The 18,280-nt window shown below is 47.5% G+C and overlaps 1 protein-coding gene across 1 annotated transcript in view; it reads left to right on the forward strand.

The window, feature by feature from the left end:
• Positions 1-18,280, forward strand: part of MEI1 (meiotic double-stranded break formation protein 1) — an 888,987-nt gene that overhangs the window by 573,462 nt on the left and 297,245 nt on the right. The gene's annotated exons all lie outside the window — the stretch shown is intronic.

Genomic DNA, 18,280 nt, shown 5'->3' on the forward strand with positions numbered 1-18,280 from the left:
CCTGAGCAGATTTACATATTTTCAGCACTGACTGGCTACATTTAACTACAGAACTCCAGTCACACTAATAGGTGTTCTAAATCTAGTTGAACAAATGTTTTCCAGCTAGATTTGGGCAAATATGCAGCTGCAAACCAAGGCCTGGATTTATCAAAATGCACTCAATAGATGGTAATAGGCAGTTTATGCTAATACCTATGGGAAGCTGGGGGGGACCATGTTTACTATCAGGGAGAGAGAGAGAGAGGAGAGAGAGAGAGAGAGAGAGAGAGAGAGATTGACTAGGCCATAATGCCTGCACACTAGATAGGTATTTATATCTCTATGGGAGCCCACCTAGTAACTCAAGGTGAGGTTTAAGTATTAGTGTAGGGGTTAGGGGCCACTTTGACATTCAAAATGAGACTTACGAACAGAACAGTGCTCTCTTGTGAAGATTTGATTACCTTCAGAGTGAGGAAACTCACTCAAAGATGAGATTTGTGCAATGTTCTCTCAACCTAGCTTGATGGACTCTTTACCTGGTTGGCCATTTCTCCTTGTTTTGGGATTGCTGAGCTCCCTTTATAAGTTGGGTTGAGCACGAGGAAGGTGTGGTTGGATGTAGTTTTTGTTGGAAGTGGAAGATGCTGCTCAGTATGGATCTCAGTAGGCCCTCTGGTCTGCACCAGTGGGATACACCAGGAGAGTTCTAAGGATTTTGATTTTTAAGGAGAGATGGTGTGGGTTTTTTTTACCTGCTCCCAGTTCAAGAGGGAACCCCTCTGCCTGAGAGGACAGGATTGGGTGCTGTTTGCCACCAGTCAAGGTGAGATTTGCAGTTACCCGGGGTGCCACTTTGTCCTGCGACCAGCAAAAGTGGGGTCTGTGGTGACCTATAAGGAAAAGAAGACCTTAGTTTCTGGAAAAGTTTCTTTGTCATCTTGTTTTGAAGGAGGAAGGTTTTTTTTTCATCACCTGCTCCCTGTCTTACTTTTGGAGAGACGTTTTTTCCACTGGCTAGAGACTTGGACATTGGGACACTGATTCAGAGGCTGACCTGGATAGAGACTATAGTGCTTGGAGTTGCCATCCTGTTTTTTATTATTGATGATTTTGCCATTCTTGTTGGGACTTTATTTTTAAGTTACAGTGAGCAAATCTTTTAACACCATTTCAAGCCTTTGCCTGCTCTTTTACACCTCAAGAAGCAGCTTGTTGAATTGAGAGATGTGTCCACATGAGTACAAGTGAAAGAGAGAATGTTTGGTTGTGAGAGATCATACAATGTACCTATCCCCGGGAGCTTAGGGCCCCAGAGGCTTGTTCTCCTCCCTGCCAATTGAACCCCAGCCCCCTTGGTGGCTTACTCTGGTATTTTTGATGGTGAGAGTAAGAGAAAAGATTAAGCTGGGATACAGTGGCTCCAGGGACATCTGCTGTTACCCCTGTATTAGGGACCTCAAAACCAAGAGGGGTTTACAGTTCTTCAAAATGGGGTCCTCAGATATGAGGTTGCAGTGGACATTGCTCTGAGACAGGTCCCTCGGGTGTTCAAGACTTTGCTAAAATGATGGTGGCAGACATTTTGTCTGCCCTGGTAGGCATTGGCTCTATGAGGGAATCTTTTGGAGAACCTCCAAATCTTTTCCCAGTGGAGGGAAATACTATTCAGCCTCAAAAGGAAAAGGGCATAGGCAATAGATTAGATGTCTCGGGCCTCCTCCACCTCCTTTTCCCCCGAGTTTATACTTTTGATGCATGATGCCTTTTGTTTAATGTATGATATCCTACAGGGCAAGTCCTTTCCAGTAGACTCAGGAGAAAAGAGCACTTTAGGTCAAGATTTCACAAAGAAGCTCAGGTTAAATCCAGAAGGGGGTTCTGGACAGATTTTCTATAGATTCAGGGCAAATTCTGTAGAGGAGCTTCTGGAAGGGCACAATAATCCAGAAGGAGAGCCTCTAGAAGAAGGGTAATTCCCCCAGCAGAGGGGGACAATCCCTAAATTGTTGGGATGTTTAGGAGAAAAGAACTTCTCTCCATTATTGCCCAGGCCATCTCAGAATTGGGTATTAAAAATACTCTGCTGGATCCAACTGTAGAAGAAGATCCAGTTTTGGAGGGTATTTGAAGACTAGATAGGACATTTACTAGTTAGAGCATTCACAGGACTGTGCAAGTTTTTGTGATGGCTGAATGGGATTCACCAGAAGCTGGTTTACATGTAGGCAGAGCCATGGCAAGCTTTAACCATTGCCATCAGAGGAATTAGAGATTTTGGAAAACTCTAACTTGGATGCCTTGGTTTCTCACAGGACAAGCAGGATGGTAGTCCTCACATATGGGTGACATCATCAGGATGGAGCCCAATCACAGAACACTTTTGTCAAAGTTTCTAGAACTTTGACTGGCACCTACTGGGCATGCCCAGCATAGCACCAACCCTGCATCCAGCAGGGGTCCCCCTTCAGTCTTCTTTTTTCCGCGCAGGAGTAGCCACGCAGGTTAAGGAGCTCTCTTGAGATTCCTGACAGGAATTTTCCTCACAGAACTTCTTCAAAAAATTTCAAACATTTTTACCCCATGGGGTCCCCCTATCGATATCCATACTCCGCGGTCAAAAGGTAAGCTTTTACCCTTGTTGCAGTTGATTCTCATTGAGTTTTCCCTTTGGGGTCTACTGGCCAACGACCGCAATGCGGCTAAATTTTTGTCGGAGTCATGGCGTCGGGTTTTTGTCGGTGCCCCGACTGTACTCGAACAATGTCCATCACTGACCCGCACGGGGTCTGTGTAATGTGTTTGGGGTCCGACCACGATGTCCTAACTTGCACCAAATGTGCTCAAATGACATCGAAGGGTCGTAAGGCTCATTTAGGGAAAATGGAGTTTCTCTTTCAGGCAAAAACCCTGACTCCATCGATAGCTTTGACTTCATCCGAGCCGGTACCATCGACCTCTCGCCAGCACCAGGACCCCGCTGCTGCCCGACCGATGTCGACAATTCCAAAGGTGTCGATTCCCTACTCGCCTCCTCAAGAAAAGGACTGAGGGGATCATCATGAAAAGCATCGACACCGTCATCGGAAGGCTCAGTCTGCTGATCCAGGCAAGTCCTTGGCATCGGTGTCGACAGAGCCACCGACAAAGAAGCACCGTACAGAAAAGGCCCCATCCTCTTCTGTGACCGGGTCACCGAGGCGTTCCCCACCTTTAGTGGTGCCGGGATCCGCGATTCCACCTTCACCGGTGGACCCTCCGGCTACACCAGTGCTGCCTCCTACTCCGGTGCCGGGGTTCCACGCCCCAGGCTTCCGTGAGGAATTGGATTGGATGATCCAAGAAGCCATCGGTAAAGCACTTCAGGGCTTCCAGCCTCCATCAACACTGGTACCGGTCCCTGAGCCGGTCACCGATCCGATTCCCGAAGCCCCTCGCACTGCTACTGGGAAGACTGGATGCGTTGATCGGTGCCCTGCCATTGATGGAACCAAGAGCACCAGTAGCTCCAGTTCCTTCTACATCGATTCCATTATCATCGGATGATGAGGAATCACCGATACCTATTTCACTGTCTGGGATTTTACCACCGACTCATCCATCGATGTCACCAGATCCTTCGGAGCCCCCATCGATGCCCTCGGTGCCCCCATCGATGCCACAGATGCCTAGGCCTGGTCTTTCAGGATTAGCACCTTTTCTCCCTGCTGGAGATCCACTAGGTGCTGGAGATCAACCCTATGATCCTTGGACAGATGAGAAGTTCCAGGATACAGATGATCTTCCATCAGAGCCCTCTCCTCCGGATGAGAGACGACGTTCTCCACCAGAAGATTTGTCTTTTATTAATTTCCTCAAGGAAATGTCTGAAACCATTCCTTTTCAACTTCAGACAGAAGAGGACTCTAGGCACAAGATGCTGGAGATACTCCAGTTTCTTGATGCTCCAAAGGAAATCATGTCTATCCCTATTCATGAAATCCTGCTAGATCTCCTGAAGAGAAACTGGGAGTACCCATGCTCAGTCCCACCTGCCAACCACAAGACAGATGCCACCTATCTTGTGCAGTCAGCTCCTGGCTTCCAAAATTCACAGTTGGATCATCATTCTGTGGTTGTTGAATCAGCCCAGAAGAAGGCACAGCGTTCAAAACCTCATTCCTCCATACCTCACGCGTCACCTAGATAGGATTATAGACAGTGCTGGGGAGGAGCCAGCTGTCGTGGTACATGTGGGCACCAACGACATAGGAAAATGTGGGAGAGAGGTTCTGGAAGCCAAATTTAGGATTTTCGGTAGGAAGCTGAAATCCAGAACCTCCAGGGTGGCATTCTCTGAAATGCTTCCTGTTCCACATGCAGGTCCCCAGAGGCAGGCAGAGCTCCAGTGTTTCAATGCGTGGATGAGACGATGGTGCAGGGAAGAGGGATTCAGCTTTGTAAGGAACTGGGGAAACTTTTGGGGAAAGGGGAGACTTTTCCGAAAGGATGGGCTCCACCTCAACCAGAGTGGAACCAAGCTGCTGGCACTAACTTTCAAAAAGGAGATAGAGCAGCCTTTAAACTAGAACAAGTGGGAAAGCCGACAGTCATTCAGCAGTGCATGGTTCGGAGAAATGTATCCTTGAAGGATACTAATGAAACAGGAGAGTTAGGGTATCCCAACAGAGAGGTTCAATTAAAAGCAAACATAGTCCATATGCCTATATGTAAAAAATCACCAAAGCTAATGATTTCCAAATTATCCCAAACAACTGAAAAGCAGGTTGTTAAAACAAACAAAAAACACACTTTGAAATGTCTGTATGCCAATGCCAGAAGTCTAAGAAGTAAGATGGGAGAGTTAGAGTGTATAGCAGCAAAAGATAAGATTGACATAATTGGCATCACAGAGACTTGGTGGAAGGAGGGTAACCAATGGGACAGTGCTATAAACAGGTTACAAATTATATCGCAAGGATAGGGAGGATCAACTTGGTGGGAGTGTGGCACTTTTGGAAGAAGGATCCATCTGAAGAAAATAGGATAAAACATAAGCATTGTCAAGTTAAGTGTAAAACATTGATAAGACAGGTGAAGAGAGAATTTGAAATTAAGTTGGCCATAGAGGCAAAAAACTCATAATAAAAACTTTTTTTTAGTATATCCAAAGCAAGAAACCTGTGAGGGAGTCAGACCATTAGATGACCGAGGCGTTAAAGGGGCTCTTAGGGAAGATAAGGCCATTGTAGAAAGACTAAATGAATTCTTTGCTTCCGTGTTTACTAATGAGGATGTTGGGGAGATACCAGTTCCGGAGATGGTTTTCAGCGGTGATGAGTCAGACGAAATGAACGAAATAACTGTGAACCTGGAAGATGTAGTAGGCCAGATTGACAAACTAAAGAGTAGCAAATCACTTGGACCGGATGGTATGCATCCTAGTGTACTGAAGGAACTCAAAAATGAAATTTCTGATCTATTAGTTACAATTTGTAACCTATCATTAAAATCATCCATTGTACCTGAAGACTGGAGGGTGGCCAAAGTAACCCCAATATTTAAAAAAAGGCTCCAGGGGCGATCCTGGTAACTATAGACCAGTGAGCCTGACTTCAGTGCCGGGAAAAATAGTGGAAACTATTATCAAGATCAAAATTGTAGAGCATATAGAAAGACATGATTTAATGGAACACAGTCAACGTGGATTTACCCAAGGGAAGTCTTGCCTAACAAATCTGCTTCATTTTTTTGAAGGAGTTAATAAACATGTGGATAAAGGTGAACCAGTAGATATAGTGTATTTGGATTTTCAGAAGGCGTTTGACAAAGTCCCTCATGAGAGGCTTCTATGAAAACTAAAATGTCATGGGATAGGAGGCGAGGTCCTTTCATGGATTACAAACTGGTTAAAAGAAAGGAAACAGAGAGTAGGATTAAATGGTCAATTTTCTCAGTGGAAAAGGGTAAACAGTGGAGTGCTTCAGGGATCTGTACTTGGACCGGTGCTTTTCAATATATATATATATAAATGATCTGGAAAGGAATACGACGAGTGAGATTATCAAATTTGCGGATGATACAAAATTATTCAGAGTAGTTAAATCACAAGCAGACTGTGATACATTACAGGATGACCTTGCAAGACTGGAAGACTGGGCATCCAAATGGCAGATGAAATTTAATGTTGTCAAGTAGGGATGTGAATCGTTTTTTGACGATTTAAAAAATCGTCTGATATTTTTTAAATCATCAAAAATCGTAGAGTGCGCGATACAATACAAATTCTCCCGATTTATTGTGAAAAATCGTTAATCGGGTACGGGAGTTATTTGGGGGGAGGGCGGGAAAACCGGCACACCAAAACAACCCCTAAACCCATCCCAACTCTTTAAAACGAATCCCTTACCCTCCCGAAGCCCCCAAAAATTTTTTAAATTAACTGGTGGTCCAGCGGGGGGGTCCCGGCGCGATCTCCCGCTCTCGGACCATCGGCGCCATTTTGGCTGCCACTAATAAAAATGGCGCCGATGGCCCGATAAAAGAAAAACCCACCCGACCCTTTAAAACTTACCCCTTAGCCTCCCTCACCTCCCGACTGCCCCAAAACCTTTTAAAATTACCTGGTGGTCCAGTGGGGGTGCGGGGAGCAATCTCCCGCTCTCGGGCCATCGGCTGCCACTAATAAAAATGGCACGATGGCCCTTTGCCCTTACCATGTGACAGGGAAGCCGTGCCATTGGCCGGCCCCTGTCACATGGTAGGAGCACTGGATGGGGATGGATGGATGGCCAGCGCCATCTTTAAAGATGGCGCCGGCCATCCAGTGCTCCTACCATGTGACAGGGGCCGGCCAATGGCACGGCTTCCCTGTCACATGGTAAGGGCAAAGGGCTATCGGCGCCATTTTTATTAATACAGCCGATGGCCCGAGAGCGGGAGATCGCTTCCCGCGCCCCCACTGGACCACCAGGTAATTTTAAAACGTTTTTGGGGGGTTCAGGAGGGTGGGGAAGGGTTTTTTTGTTATCGGATCTGGCACAGCCGATAACAAAAAAAAATCGAGCCAGACGATAAAAATTATAAGATTCGAATCTGAACCGGAACCGATCAGATTCCGGTTCCGATTCACATCTCTATTGTCAAGTGCAAGGTGTTGCATATAGGAAAAAATAACCATTGCTGTAGTTACACGATGTTAGGTTCCATATTAGGAGCTACCACCCAGGAAAAAGATCTAGGCATCATAGTGGATAATACTTTAAAATCGTCGGCTCAGTGTGCTGCAGCAGTCAAAAAAGCAAATAGAATGTTAGGAATTATTAAGAAGGGAATGGTTAATAGAACGGAAAATGTCATAATGCCTCTATATCGCTCCATGGTGAGACCGCACCTTGAATACTGTGTACAATTCTGGTCACCGCATCTCAAAAAAGATATAGTTGCCATGGAGAAGGTACAGAGAAGGGCAACCAAAATGATAAAGGGGATGGAACAGCTTCCCTATGAGGAAAGGCTGAAGAGGTTAGGGCTGTTCAGCTTGGAGAAGAGACGGCTGAGGTGGGATATGATAGAGGTCTTTAAGATCATGAGAGGTCTTGAACGAGTAGATGTGACTCGGTTATTTTCACTTTCGAATAATAGAAGAACTAGGGGGCATTCCATGAAGCTAGCAAGTAGCACATTTAAGACTAATCGGAGAAAATTCTTTTTCACTCAACGCACAATAAAGCTCTGGAATTTGTTGCCAGAGGATGTGGTTAGTGCAGTTAGTGTAGCTGGGTTCTAAAAAGGTTTGGATAAGTTCTTGGAGGAGAAGTCCATTAATGGCTATTAATCAATTTTACTTTGGGAATAGCCACTCTATTAATTGCATCAGTAGCATGGGATCTTAGTGTTTGGGTAATTGCCAGGTTCTTGTGGCCTGGTTTTGGCCTCTGTTGGAAACAGGATGCTGGGCTTGATGGACCCTTGGTCTGACCCAGCATGGCAATTTCTTATGTTCTTATGTCCATTACAGACCCGCATAAAGTCTGTGTAATCTGTCTTGGACGAGAGGACGATGTCTTGACCTGCACCAAATGTGCCCTAATTACACCGAAAGGTCGCAAGGCCAGAATGAGAAGATGGGACTTCTCTTCTGTGCTCAAACCCCGCCTCTGTCCATTGCATCAATGTCATCGGAACCGATACCGTCAACATCGCGCCAGCATCGTCCACCGACCGGTGACAGCCTGACGTCGATCACTTCCTGGCCTTCAACACCCTCTTCTCCCCCTCAGGACCGAGGGGATCATAAGGAGAAACATCGCCATCAGCACCGAAAGTCTCGGACCATCGAGGCATCGAAACCATTGACCTCGCCATCATCTGAGCCGTCGCCGAAGAAACCCAGTCCAGAAAAGGCACCGACCTTTTCGGCAGCCGGGTCACCGAGGCAATCCTCACCCAACAGGGCGTCGGGAGCCGCGACTCCGCCTTTAACGGTGGTCCCTCCGGCTATGCCTCTGCCTCCTTCTTCTGTTCCGGAGCCGGGGCTGCTTGCTCCAGGTCTCCGAGAAGAACTGGATCGGATGGTTCAGGAGGCCATCGACAAGGTGATGCATCGACTCAAGGTTCCCCCAGCACTGATATCGGTACCGATAGTGGAACCGAGCACCGACCCGATTCCAGCAGCATTGGCACTGCTGCTATCGAGGATGGAAGTGGTTATTGCCGCTTTTCCACTGCTGGATCCCAGGTCACTGATGGCTCCGGTGCCCTCCCCGTTGACTTTATCATCGGGAGGAGAAACACCGTTCCGCATCCCTCCTTTGGGAATTCTGCCTCAGCCATCGAGATCGATACCAATACCCCCATCGGCACCATCGAGCCATCCATCGATGCCTGCGCCGGGGCCTTCATTACTTTCATTGGTGCCTCCGGTTATTCCTCCGATGCCTTCGGAGCCTAAACTGGGACCTTCAGGTATCCAACTACCCCATCCCTCTAGTTCCTAGAGACACAGGTGCGGATCCTTATGATACCTGGACTGATGATTCCTCACCAGACACCGATGATTTACCCTCACCACCTTCACCTACTGAAAGTAGAAAGCGTTCATCTCCAGAGGACCTTTCTTTCATAAACTTTGTGAAAGACATGTCTGAATTGGTCCCCTTCCAGTTACTAACGGAACAGGACAACAGACATCAGATAATGGAGTTGCTCCAATTCCTGGATGCGCCTAAGGAAATCACCTCCATTCCCATCCATCAAGTTCTTCTTGACCTTCTCAAAAAGAACTGGGAGCACCCTGGCTCCATTGCACCAGTCCACAGGAAAACTGACTCTCCCTACTTGGTGCAGTCAGCTCCAGGTTTTCAAAAGCCTCAATTGGATCACCAATCTGTGGTGGTTGAATCTGCGCAAAAGAAAGCAAAAAGGTCCAAAACTCATACTTCCTTTCCCCCTGGCAAGGAACAGAAGTTTTTGGATACCATTGGTTGCCAAGTCTTTCAAGGATCAATGTTGATCCTCCGAATTGCTGCTTACCAACTATATATGACCCAATATAATAGAGTCATTTTTAAGCAACTTCAAGACTTGACAACCTCCATGTCTCAAACACTTCCAGAAAAGTTCCACATCCTACTTAATAAGGGTTTGGAGGCAGGCTAACATGAGATTAGATCATGTTACGATATCTTTGACACTGCAACCAGAGTGTCTGCAGCTGCTATTTCAGCAAGACGATGGGCTTGGCTTAAGTCTTCAGACCTTTGTCCAGAAGTGCAAGAGTGGTTGTCCGACCTCCCCTGCATAGGAGACAATCTCTTTGGCGAGCAGATTCAAAAGACAGTGGCTGAACTAAAGGACCATCATGAGACTCTCAGACAGCTCTCTCTGTTTCCTTCGGATTATTCTTCTAAACAGCCTTTCTGGAAGGACTCTAAAAAGTCTTTTTATAGACCAAAGAAGTCCTACCCGCCAGAAGCTAGATGCCGCTCTGTGAGACCATTCCTCAAATCACAGTCTCGTCAAACTCGAAAGCAGAAGCCACAGACAGCCCCCCAACCGGGTCCTGCTTCTGGTTTTTGACTTTCGCATAGAGAGCAGCAGCCAAATTCCATTACCAAATGTCCCAGTGGGAGGCCACTTCTGCCATTTCAACAACATATGGCAATCAATCACCTCAGATCACTGGGTCCTAGCAATAATTGCTCAAGGCTATCATCTCAACTTTCTCTCCATCCCACCGGATTCCCCACCTCTAATGATGTGGAGAACATACGACCATTCATTGCTCCTGGAATAGGAGGCTTCCCTCCTACTCCAGTCCAGAGCAATAGAACCAGTACCATCACCTCAGCAAGACCTTGGATTCTATTCTCGGTACTTTCTAATCCCCAAAAGATCAGGAGGCGTTCGTTCAATTTTGGATCTACGAGCCCTCAACAAGTACCTCCAGAGAGAAAAGTTCAAGATGGTAACCTTGGGTTTCCTGCTTCCTCTTCTTCAAAGAGGAGACTGGCTCTGCTCTCTCGACATTCAGGATGCATACACTCATATTGCGATAATTCCATCTCATCGCAATTTCCTGAGATTCCTTGTAGGCCCCAAGCACTATCAATACCGAGTGCTTCCATTCAGCCTAGCATCTGCACCACGAGTATTCACAAAATGCCTTGTCGTAGTTGCAGCATTTCTCAGGACTCAAGGTGTCCACATCTACCCCTATCTGGACGACTGGTTAATCAGGGCTTCGACTCAGCAATCCGCTTTGTCCTCCCTACATCTCACCTTATACACTCTAACTTCACTCGGATTTCTCGTCAATTACGACAAATCCTCCTTAGTCCCATCTCAAACCTTATCGTTCATTGGGGCAGACTTGGACACCTTACAGGCAAAGGTTTTCCTGCCTCAACAATGAGCCCTCACCCTCGTGTCTCTGGCACAACAGCTGCAGTCTCAACACTCAACATGGTGTCCTCAGTTCAGGTCACACCAATGGCCCGCCTGGCCATGAGAGTCATGCAGTGGACTCTAAGGTCGCAATGGACACAGTCCCTTCAGCCCCTGTTGACCATTGTCCGCGTCACTGACTCACCCTGTTTGTCTATTGCCTGGTGGACGAATCACATCAATCTGGTACAGGGCTTGCCCTTTCAGGCACCAAGCCCTCAAATAACTCTAACCACCAATGCTTCCAACTTCAGGTGGGGAGCCCATATGGCCGATCTCCAGACACAAGGTTCCTGGTCTCCAGAGGAAGTCAAACACCAAATAAATTTCCTGGAACTTCGAGCAATAAGATACGCTCTCAGAGTATTTCAGGATCGCCTATCCAATCAAGTCATCCTGATCCAGACGGACAACCAGGTGGCCATGTGGTACATCAACAAGCAGGGAGGGACAGGATCCTACCTTCTGTGTCAGGAAGCTGCACAGATATGGGCGGAGGCCCTCTCCCTCTCAATGTACCTCAGGGCCACCTACTTGCCGGGAGTGGACAACGTGTTGGCAGACAAGTTGAGTCGCAACTTTCAACCGCACGAGTGGTCTCTAAACCCCTTAGTAGCAAACTCCATCTTCCTACAATGGGGTTATCCTCAAATAGACCTCTTTGTGTCACCCCAGAATCGCAAAGTAGACAATTTCTGCCCTCTCACTTGCAGCCAACATTATCCACCAAGAGACGTGTTCTCCCTATCGTGGTCAACCGCTCTCCTATACGCATTCCCTCCTCTTCCACTTCTCTCGAAAACTCTCGTGAAGTTACGTCAGGATAAGGGAACCACGATCCCAATAGCACCCCACTGGCCCCGCCAAGTGTGGTTTCCAATCCTTCAGGATCTTTCCATTCGCAGGCACATTACTCTGGGAACGGACCCGCTTCTAATAACTCAAAACGATGGGTGCCTTCGCCACCCCAGTCTTCATGCCCTGTCCCTGACAGCATGGATGTTGAAAGGCTAATCCTTCAGCCGCTTAGCCTTTCTGATCCAGTCTCCCGTGTCTTGATTGCTTCACGGAAGCCTTCCACGAGAAAATCGTATTCCTACAAATGGAGCAGGTTCACATCATGGTACTCTTCTCGGGCCCTTGATCCTTTTACCTGTACCATCCCAATGTTTCTAGACTACTTCTGGCACTTGTCAGAGTCAGGTCTTAAAACTTCCTCCATTAGAATGCATGTCAGTGCAGTAGCCGCCTTCCATAAAGGTATCGGGGATGTCACTATCTCAGTGCAACCCCTTGTAACACACTTCTTGAAGGGCTTGCTTCACCTCAAGCCTCCACTGCGTCCTCCGGCCCCTTCTTGGGACCTCAACCGTGTTTTGGGTTGGCTCATGAAACCACCATTTGAGCCTCTCCAATCCTGTGAACTTCGCCAACTCACATGGAAAGTGATTTTTCTTCTGGCAATCACTTCGGCTTGCAGAGTTAGTGAGTTGCAAGCCCTAGTTACCTATCCGCCTTACACTAAACTTCTGCAAGACCGGGCAGTACTTCGCACTCACCCTAAATTCTTACCTAAGGTAGTATCAGAGTTTCATCTCAATCAATCCATTATACTACCTACCTTTTTTCCCAGGCCCCATTCCAATCCAGGTGAGTAGGCTCTGCAAACCCTTGACTGCAAACAAGCTCTAGCATTCTACCTAGACCGTACAGCTGCCCACAGGAAAACCACTCAATTATTTGTGTCTTTCCATTATAACAAATTGGGGCAGCCTGTGGGTAAGCAGACGCTCTCCTCCTGGCTAGCAGACTGCATATCCTTTTGCTATCAGCAAGCGGGCATTCCACTCCAAGACCATGTTAAAGTGCACTCTCTGAGGGTCATGGCGACTTCAGTAGCACACCTACGATCGGTGCCGCTTCCTGACATTTGCAGGGCTGCCACTTGGAGTTCTCTCCATACTTTTACAGCCCACTATTGCTTAGACAAAGCCGGACGACAAGATTCCATCTTCGGCCAGTCTGTCTTGCGTAACCTATTTACAACGTGACGTACCAACACCCTTCTGCCTGCCCGGTGGGGTTCAGGATGCCCTCTACCAAATTGCACCCCAGTTGTTGTGCTTGTTGCACGCCTTTGACTACATTTGGTGCATGTTCAAACATTCTCAGCTCGGTACTCACCCATATGTGAGGACTACCATCCTGCTTGTCCTGTGAGAAAGCAAATGTTGCTTACCTGTAACAGGTGTTCTCACAGGACAGCAGGATGTTAGTCCTCACGAAACCCGCCCACCACCCCGTGGTGTTGGGTTCGTTTTATTATTTTCTTTTCGGCACTGACTGCAGCTTTTAAATAAGACTGAAGAGGGACCCCTGCTGGCTGCAGGGTTAGTGCCATGCTGGGCATGCCCAGTAGGGGCCAGTCAAAGTTCTAGAAACTTTGACAAAAGTGTTCCGTGATTGGGCTCCATCCTGTGATGTCACCCATATGTGAGGACTAAAATCCTGCTGTCCTGTGAGAACACCTGTTACAGGTAAGCAACATTTGCTTTATCCTACTTACCTTTTTTCCCAGGCCCCATACAAACCCAGGAGAACAGGCTTTGCTTTCCTTAGATTGTAAGCGTGCCCTAGCTTTCTATCTAGACCGTATGTCAGCCCACAGGAAGTGCACTCAGTTGTTCGTTTCTTTTTATGCCATTAAACTTGGAAATCCTGTGGGAAAGCAAACCCTCTCCTCCTGGTTGGCGGACTGCATTTCTTTTTGCTACAAGCAAGCAGGCATTTCATTACAAGACCTTGTGAAAGCACACTCTATCAGGGCCATGGCAATGTCAGTAGCACACCTCCATTCGGTGCCGCTTGCTGACATTTGTAAGGCTGCGACCTGGAGTTCTCTCCATACATTCACAGCCCATTATTGCTTAGATAACACTACAGTGTTGCGGGCGTCGCTGCCTGACGGCTTCACTCCACCTACCTTTACTTGTCTGCGCCTCCTCCTGCTCTTGATGGGCACCTGGCTGCCACAGCGTCTGTCTGCCGTGCTCTCCGGTATCCCCGGACCGGCTTGGGCGCTACCTCCCGCCATGCTCTCCAGGTACCTTAGGGCGCGCGCGCCACACGGCCTTCATTCTTATTTCCTCATTGGCTCGTTCCTCAGGGGTGTCCCCCTGTGATGATGTCTTGCTGCCTGGATATTTAAGCCTACTGTTTATTGCTAGCTGTTGAGTTAGCAAGGGGAATCTTACGGATGGGATTCGCTCTCCGTTCCCAGCTACTCTGCCTTCCAACTACTATTGGACTCTTTCTGCTAACGGGGTACCCGCTCCTCGGGGGCCTCTTTGTTTCTTTCAGGTCTCTATCAGGTAACTGGTACTCACTCCTCGAGGGCCCATGTTCCCTGACTCACTGCCTGCATCTATCTCCTCTTCTACTTGGAAGAATTCGCTACAGACACCATTAGTGAGTACTATCGTCATCTACTCCTCAGAGCTGTTTCCCTGGAACCAGGTACTCGCTCCTCGAGGGCCTGCCCCTGTTCCAGTGCCAGTGCCATCTCTTACGTGGAACCGCTGTGTGAGTACTTTGCCAACAAGTCTCTCTACCTCCAGGGATCTGGTACTCTCTCCTCGAGGGCCAGCTTTCCCTATCTCGGGGCTTCTCCATATCTGGGACTCTTTGAATATTCTATTGTGCTCACTTTCTCAGTTTCTCCACTTCAGCACCGCTACCGGAAGAACCGCTGTTCCAGTGCCCTGGGGAATACTAGCCCAGCCGGGCTACATCTTTTTTTTTTGTAATAAATGATTTTTATTTTAGTTATCAAACACCAGGTGTTGAAAACACAACAGATGCATTGTTGGAACATGTAGAATATATCATAACTTTTCATAGCAGAACATAACATAAATATATATAATAAATGCTAACAACTGCATATCTAAAGAAAGTTACATTCATCTATTGTACAAAACTAGGATTAACTTGCTGTGCACCAAATGATCTCTGTTGTGTAGAACATTGATACCAGCGATTCCCCCCCCCCCCAATCCTCTCCCATCCACCCCCTCATCCCCCCATGACCTTCTTTAACATGATGTAGATAGACGCATAGTATAAGGCTAAATGCAAGTATACTAAGCATTACCTCTCATTTCTGCACAAAACTCACTACTAAGGGCTCCTTAATATCTATATTCTGTGTTGTGGAGTTCCTCCATTTCACATAAGGCACCCACAGTTTCTCAAATTTATGTGTCCATTTATGTCTTACCGCAGTTAAGTGATTCAGATAATATATTTTCTGTAACCTTTGTGTTACCGAATCTAGCTTCGGGACTTGCGGCTCTTTCCACGAGTATGCCAAAGCACCCCGGGCCGCTATCACCAACTGCCTTCCTATAAATGGAATGGGGGTTCCAGTCCCTAACGGAGGAATACCCAAAAGCACATCAGCAGGATCTAGCTCCATATTATCACCCACCAATGATGAAATCAAATTTTGAACTGTTTTCCAAAATTCTACTACTTTAGGACATGCCCACCACATATGATAGTAGCTGCCGGCAAAACCGCAGTCTCTCCAACATTTCCCCTTCCCTGATCTAGAGAATTTAGTAAGTCGGATGGGAGTTAGATGCCAACGAAATAATAATTTATATCCTTGTTCTATAACAGAGGCAGAGATAGAACTTTTCCTAATGGCGGCATAACATGCTTCCCAGTCACTGGTTGCAAATTGACGCTGCAGGTCCCTTTCCCACACTGTCATATATGAAAAGGGTTCCCTTGGCTTTGCAAGTAACAGGTAATAAATTTTGGAGATACCCTTTGTTACAAATCTCGCTTTTTCGCAGAAGCCCTCAATCAGTGTTTTCCCCTGGCTTAAATCTGACCTAACCTCCTTACTATAAAGGAATTGTCTTAACTGCAAATAAAAGTAATAGTCAGTCCTATCAAAGGAAAACTCAGTCTCGAGATCTGCAAATTGTTTGGGTCTAGTGCCGTCCCACACCTGCTCAAGCCGAACACATCCCATTGTATCCCATCTTTTCTCCCTAGTGAGGGAAGAACCCAGAAAAAAACCAGTATTACAGAAGATAGGCGTTCTATAAAAGAAGTTTCGTTTCCCCACCAGCGTTTCTTTACATTTATCCCATAGCTGTAAAGTAGGGATGTGAATCGTTTTTGACGATTTAAAATATCGTCCGATATATTTTAAATCGTCAAAAATCGTTAGAGGCGATATTTAATAGGAATTCCCCCGATTTATCGTCAAAAATCGTAAATCGGGGGAAGGGGGAGGGGAATGGGGAGGGCGGGAAAACCGGCACACTAAATTAACCCTAAAACCCACCCCGACCCTTTAAAATAAATCCCCCACCCTCCCGAACCCCCCCAAAATGCCTTAAATTACATGGGGTCCAGTGGGGGGTCCCGGTGTGATCTTTTACTCTCGGGCCTCCGGTGCGTTGTAGAAATGGTGCCGGCGCTACCTTTGCCTTGTCATATGACAGGGCAAAGGTAGCGCCGGCGCCATTTTGTTTTTTGTCCCCCTACGTCAGGAGCGTAGGAGATCGCTCCCGGACCCCCGCTGGACCCCCAGGGACTTTTGGCCAGCTTGGGGGGGGCCTCCTGACCCCCACAAGACTTGCCAAAAGTCCAGCGGGGGTCCAGGAACGACCTCCTAAACTCGAATCGTTTTGCCGTACGGCAAAATGGCGTCGACCATGCAGTACGGTCGGCGCCATTTTGCCGTACGGCAAAACGATTCGAGTTTAGGAGGTCGTTCCCGGACCCCCGCTGGACTTTTGGCAGGTTTTCATGGTTTCATGGTTATTTCAGAAAGTGGCTGGCAGGAAAGGGATTTTGAAGTACTGTTACTGAGGGGATATGTCTTGTATGGTGAGTTGAAAGGGGAAATTTCCTAACTCTGCTCTGTATATACTCCAGAAGAGGTCAGAACTTTCTGACGTTGACAGTGAAATGCATGAGAGTTTTTCTGTATTGACAAACTGTGTGCTGCAAATGTTATGATCGTGGACCCTTGAGCCGGCTAGAAGATGATGAGAGTACGCTGAGGGGGAGGCCCACAGCGGATGTTGTAGCCGGGAGGTGGATCTGAGCCAGGAGACCAACAGGAACTTCCCCTATACCAATCTCCGTTCTCTGCAGGTTGAGCCCGTTCTCTGCAGGTTGGATACTGAGGGGGCAGGCAGGACTTAGGTGGGGTCTCCTGGTGAAGAAAAGTTTAAGGGACAGGCCGAGTGGAGGCAGGCGGAGAAGAGGCAGAGCCAGAAGAAGTCCAGAAGTCGAGCTGGGCAGCAGCGGAGCAAAATGTGGAACCGGACCAGGAGTCAGGGCTGGCAGCAGGACAGCAGAGACGAGTAACGAACCAAGGGTCAAGACGGGCAGCAGACATGGAAACCAGAAGCCAAGCCAAAATCAGGAGCCAGGAAGACAAGCCTAGGGTGAACAGAAACTGAAGCAGGAACGCAGGGATGGATCAGGAACAGCAGGATCAGGAACAGCAACTTGAGAATTCCTAGAGAGCGAACCTAGTTGCAAGGCAAAGAACTGAAACAGCAGCTGGGTTTAAATACCCTGCCGGCGTCTGACATCATCCAGGAGGCCGGCCGAAGTTTCCCACAACGGCCTCTTTAAATCTGAGCCCCTTGCACGCACGTGCGCCTAAGGTGCGGGGTCAGAGAGAGGAGCTTGGCGGCGTCTCCCTTCTGGGGACGCCGCCGCAGAGAGGGCCTACCAAAGCCCAGGAGAAGCGGAAGAATGCCACGGCATGCTGAGAGGGCCAGCGGGAGGTAAGAGCCCGGCCATGGAGTCCCACGACCAGGAATTGCAACAGCATATGCATATCAGTCCCAGACTTCTCATTGATTCAGTAAGCAAAGATTAAATTTTTTGTGAACAAAATAACATTTAAAACACTTCTGCATCATTTTCAATAATAAAATATCTTGGATTTTTTTTTAGTTTTTAGTATAGCTGTTAAAAGTAGTGTGCATGTGACCATCATCTGTCAGGTGTGTCATGATGGAAAAAAGGTTGAGAACCACTGCTCTAGTAGACTGAAATTTAGAGCATCTAGGCGGAACTGACCAGGGAAGTTATTTTCCTTTCAGAAGGGACACCCTAGCATCAAATCACAATCCTTTCATTTTGGAAAGAGTTTCTGGAGACATCCACACTTCCAGCATTGGCAGTTCCAAAGATTTCAATGAGAATCAAGCGGCTCATTCCCCTCTTCCACAAATAGGGGGAATATGTCCCAATTTTTCAGGGAGTGAGTCCATGTAATGATGGATCAATGGATCCTTTCTGTGATAAGAGATGGGTAGGTCTTAGAATT

This window comes from Rhinatrema bivittatum, chromosome 2 (assembly GCF_901001135.1).
Source record: "Rhinatrema bivittatum chromosome 2, aRhiBiv1.1, whole genome shotgun sequence".
Lineage (NCBI taxonomy): Eukaryota > Metazoa > Chordata > Amphibia > Gymnophiona > Rhinatrematidae > Rhinatrema > Rhinatrema bivittatum.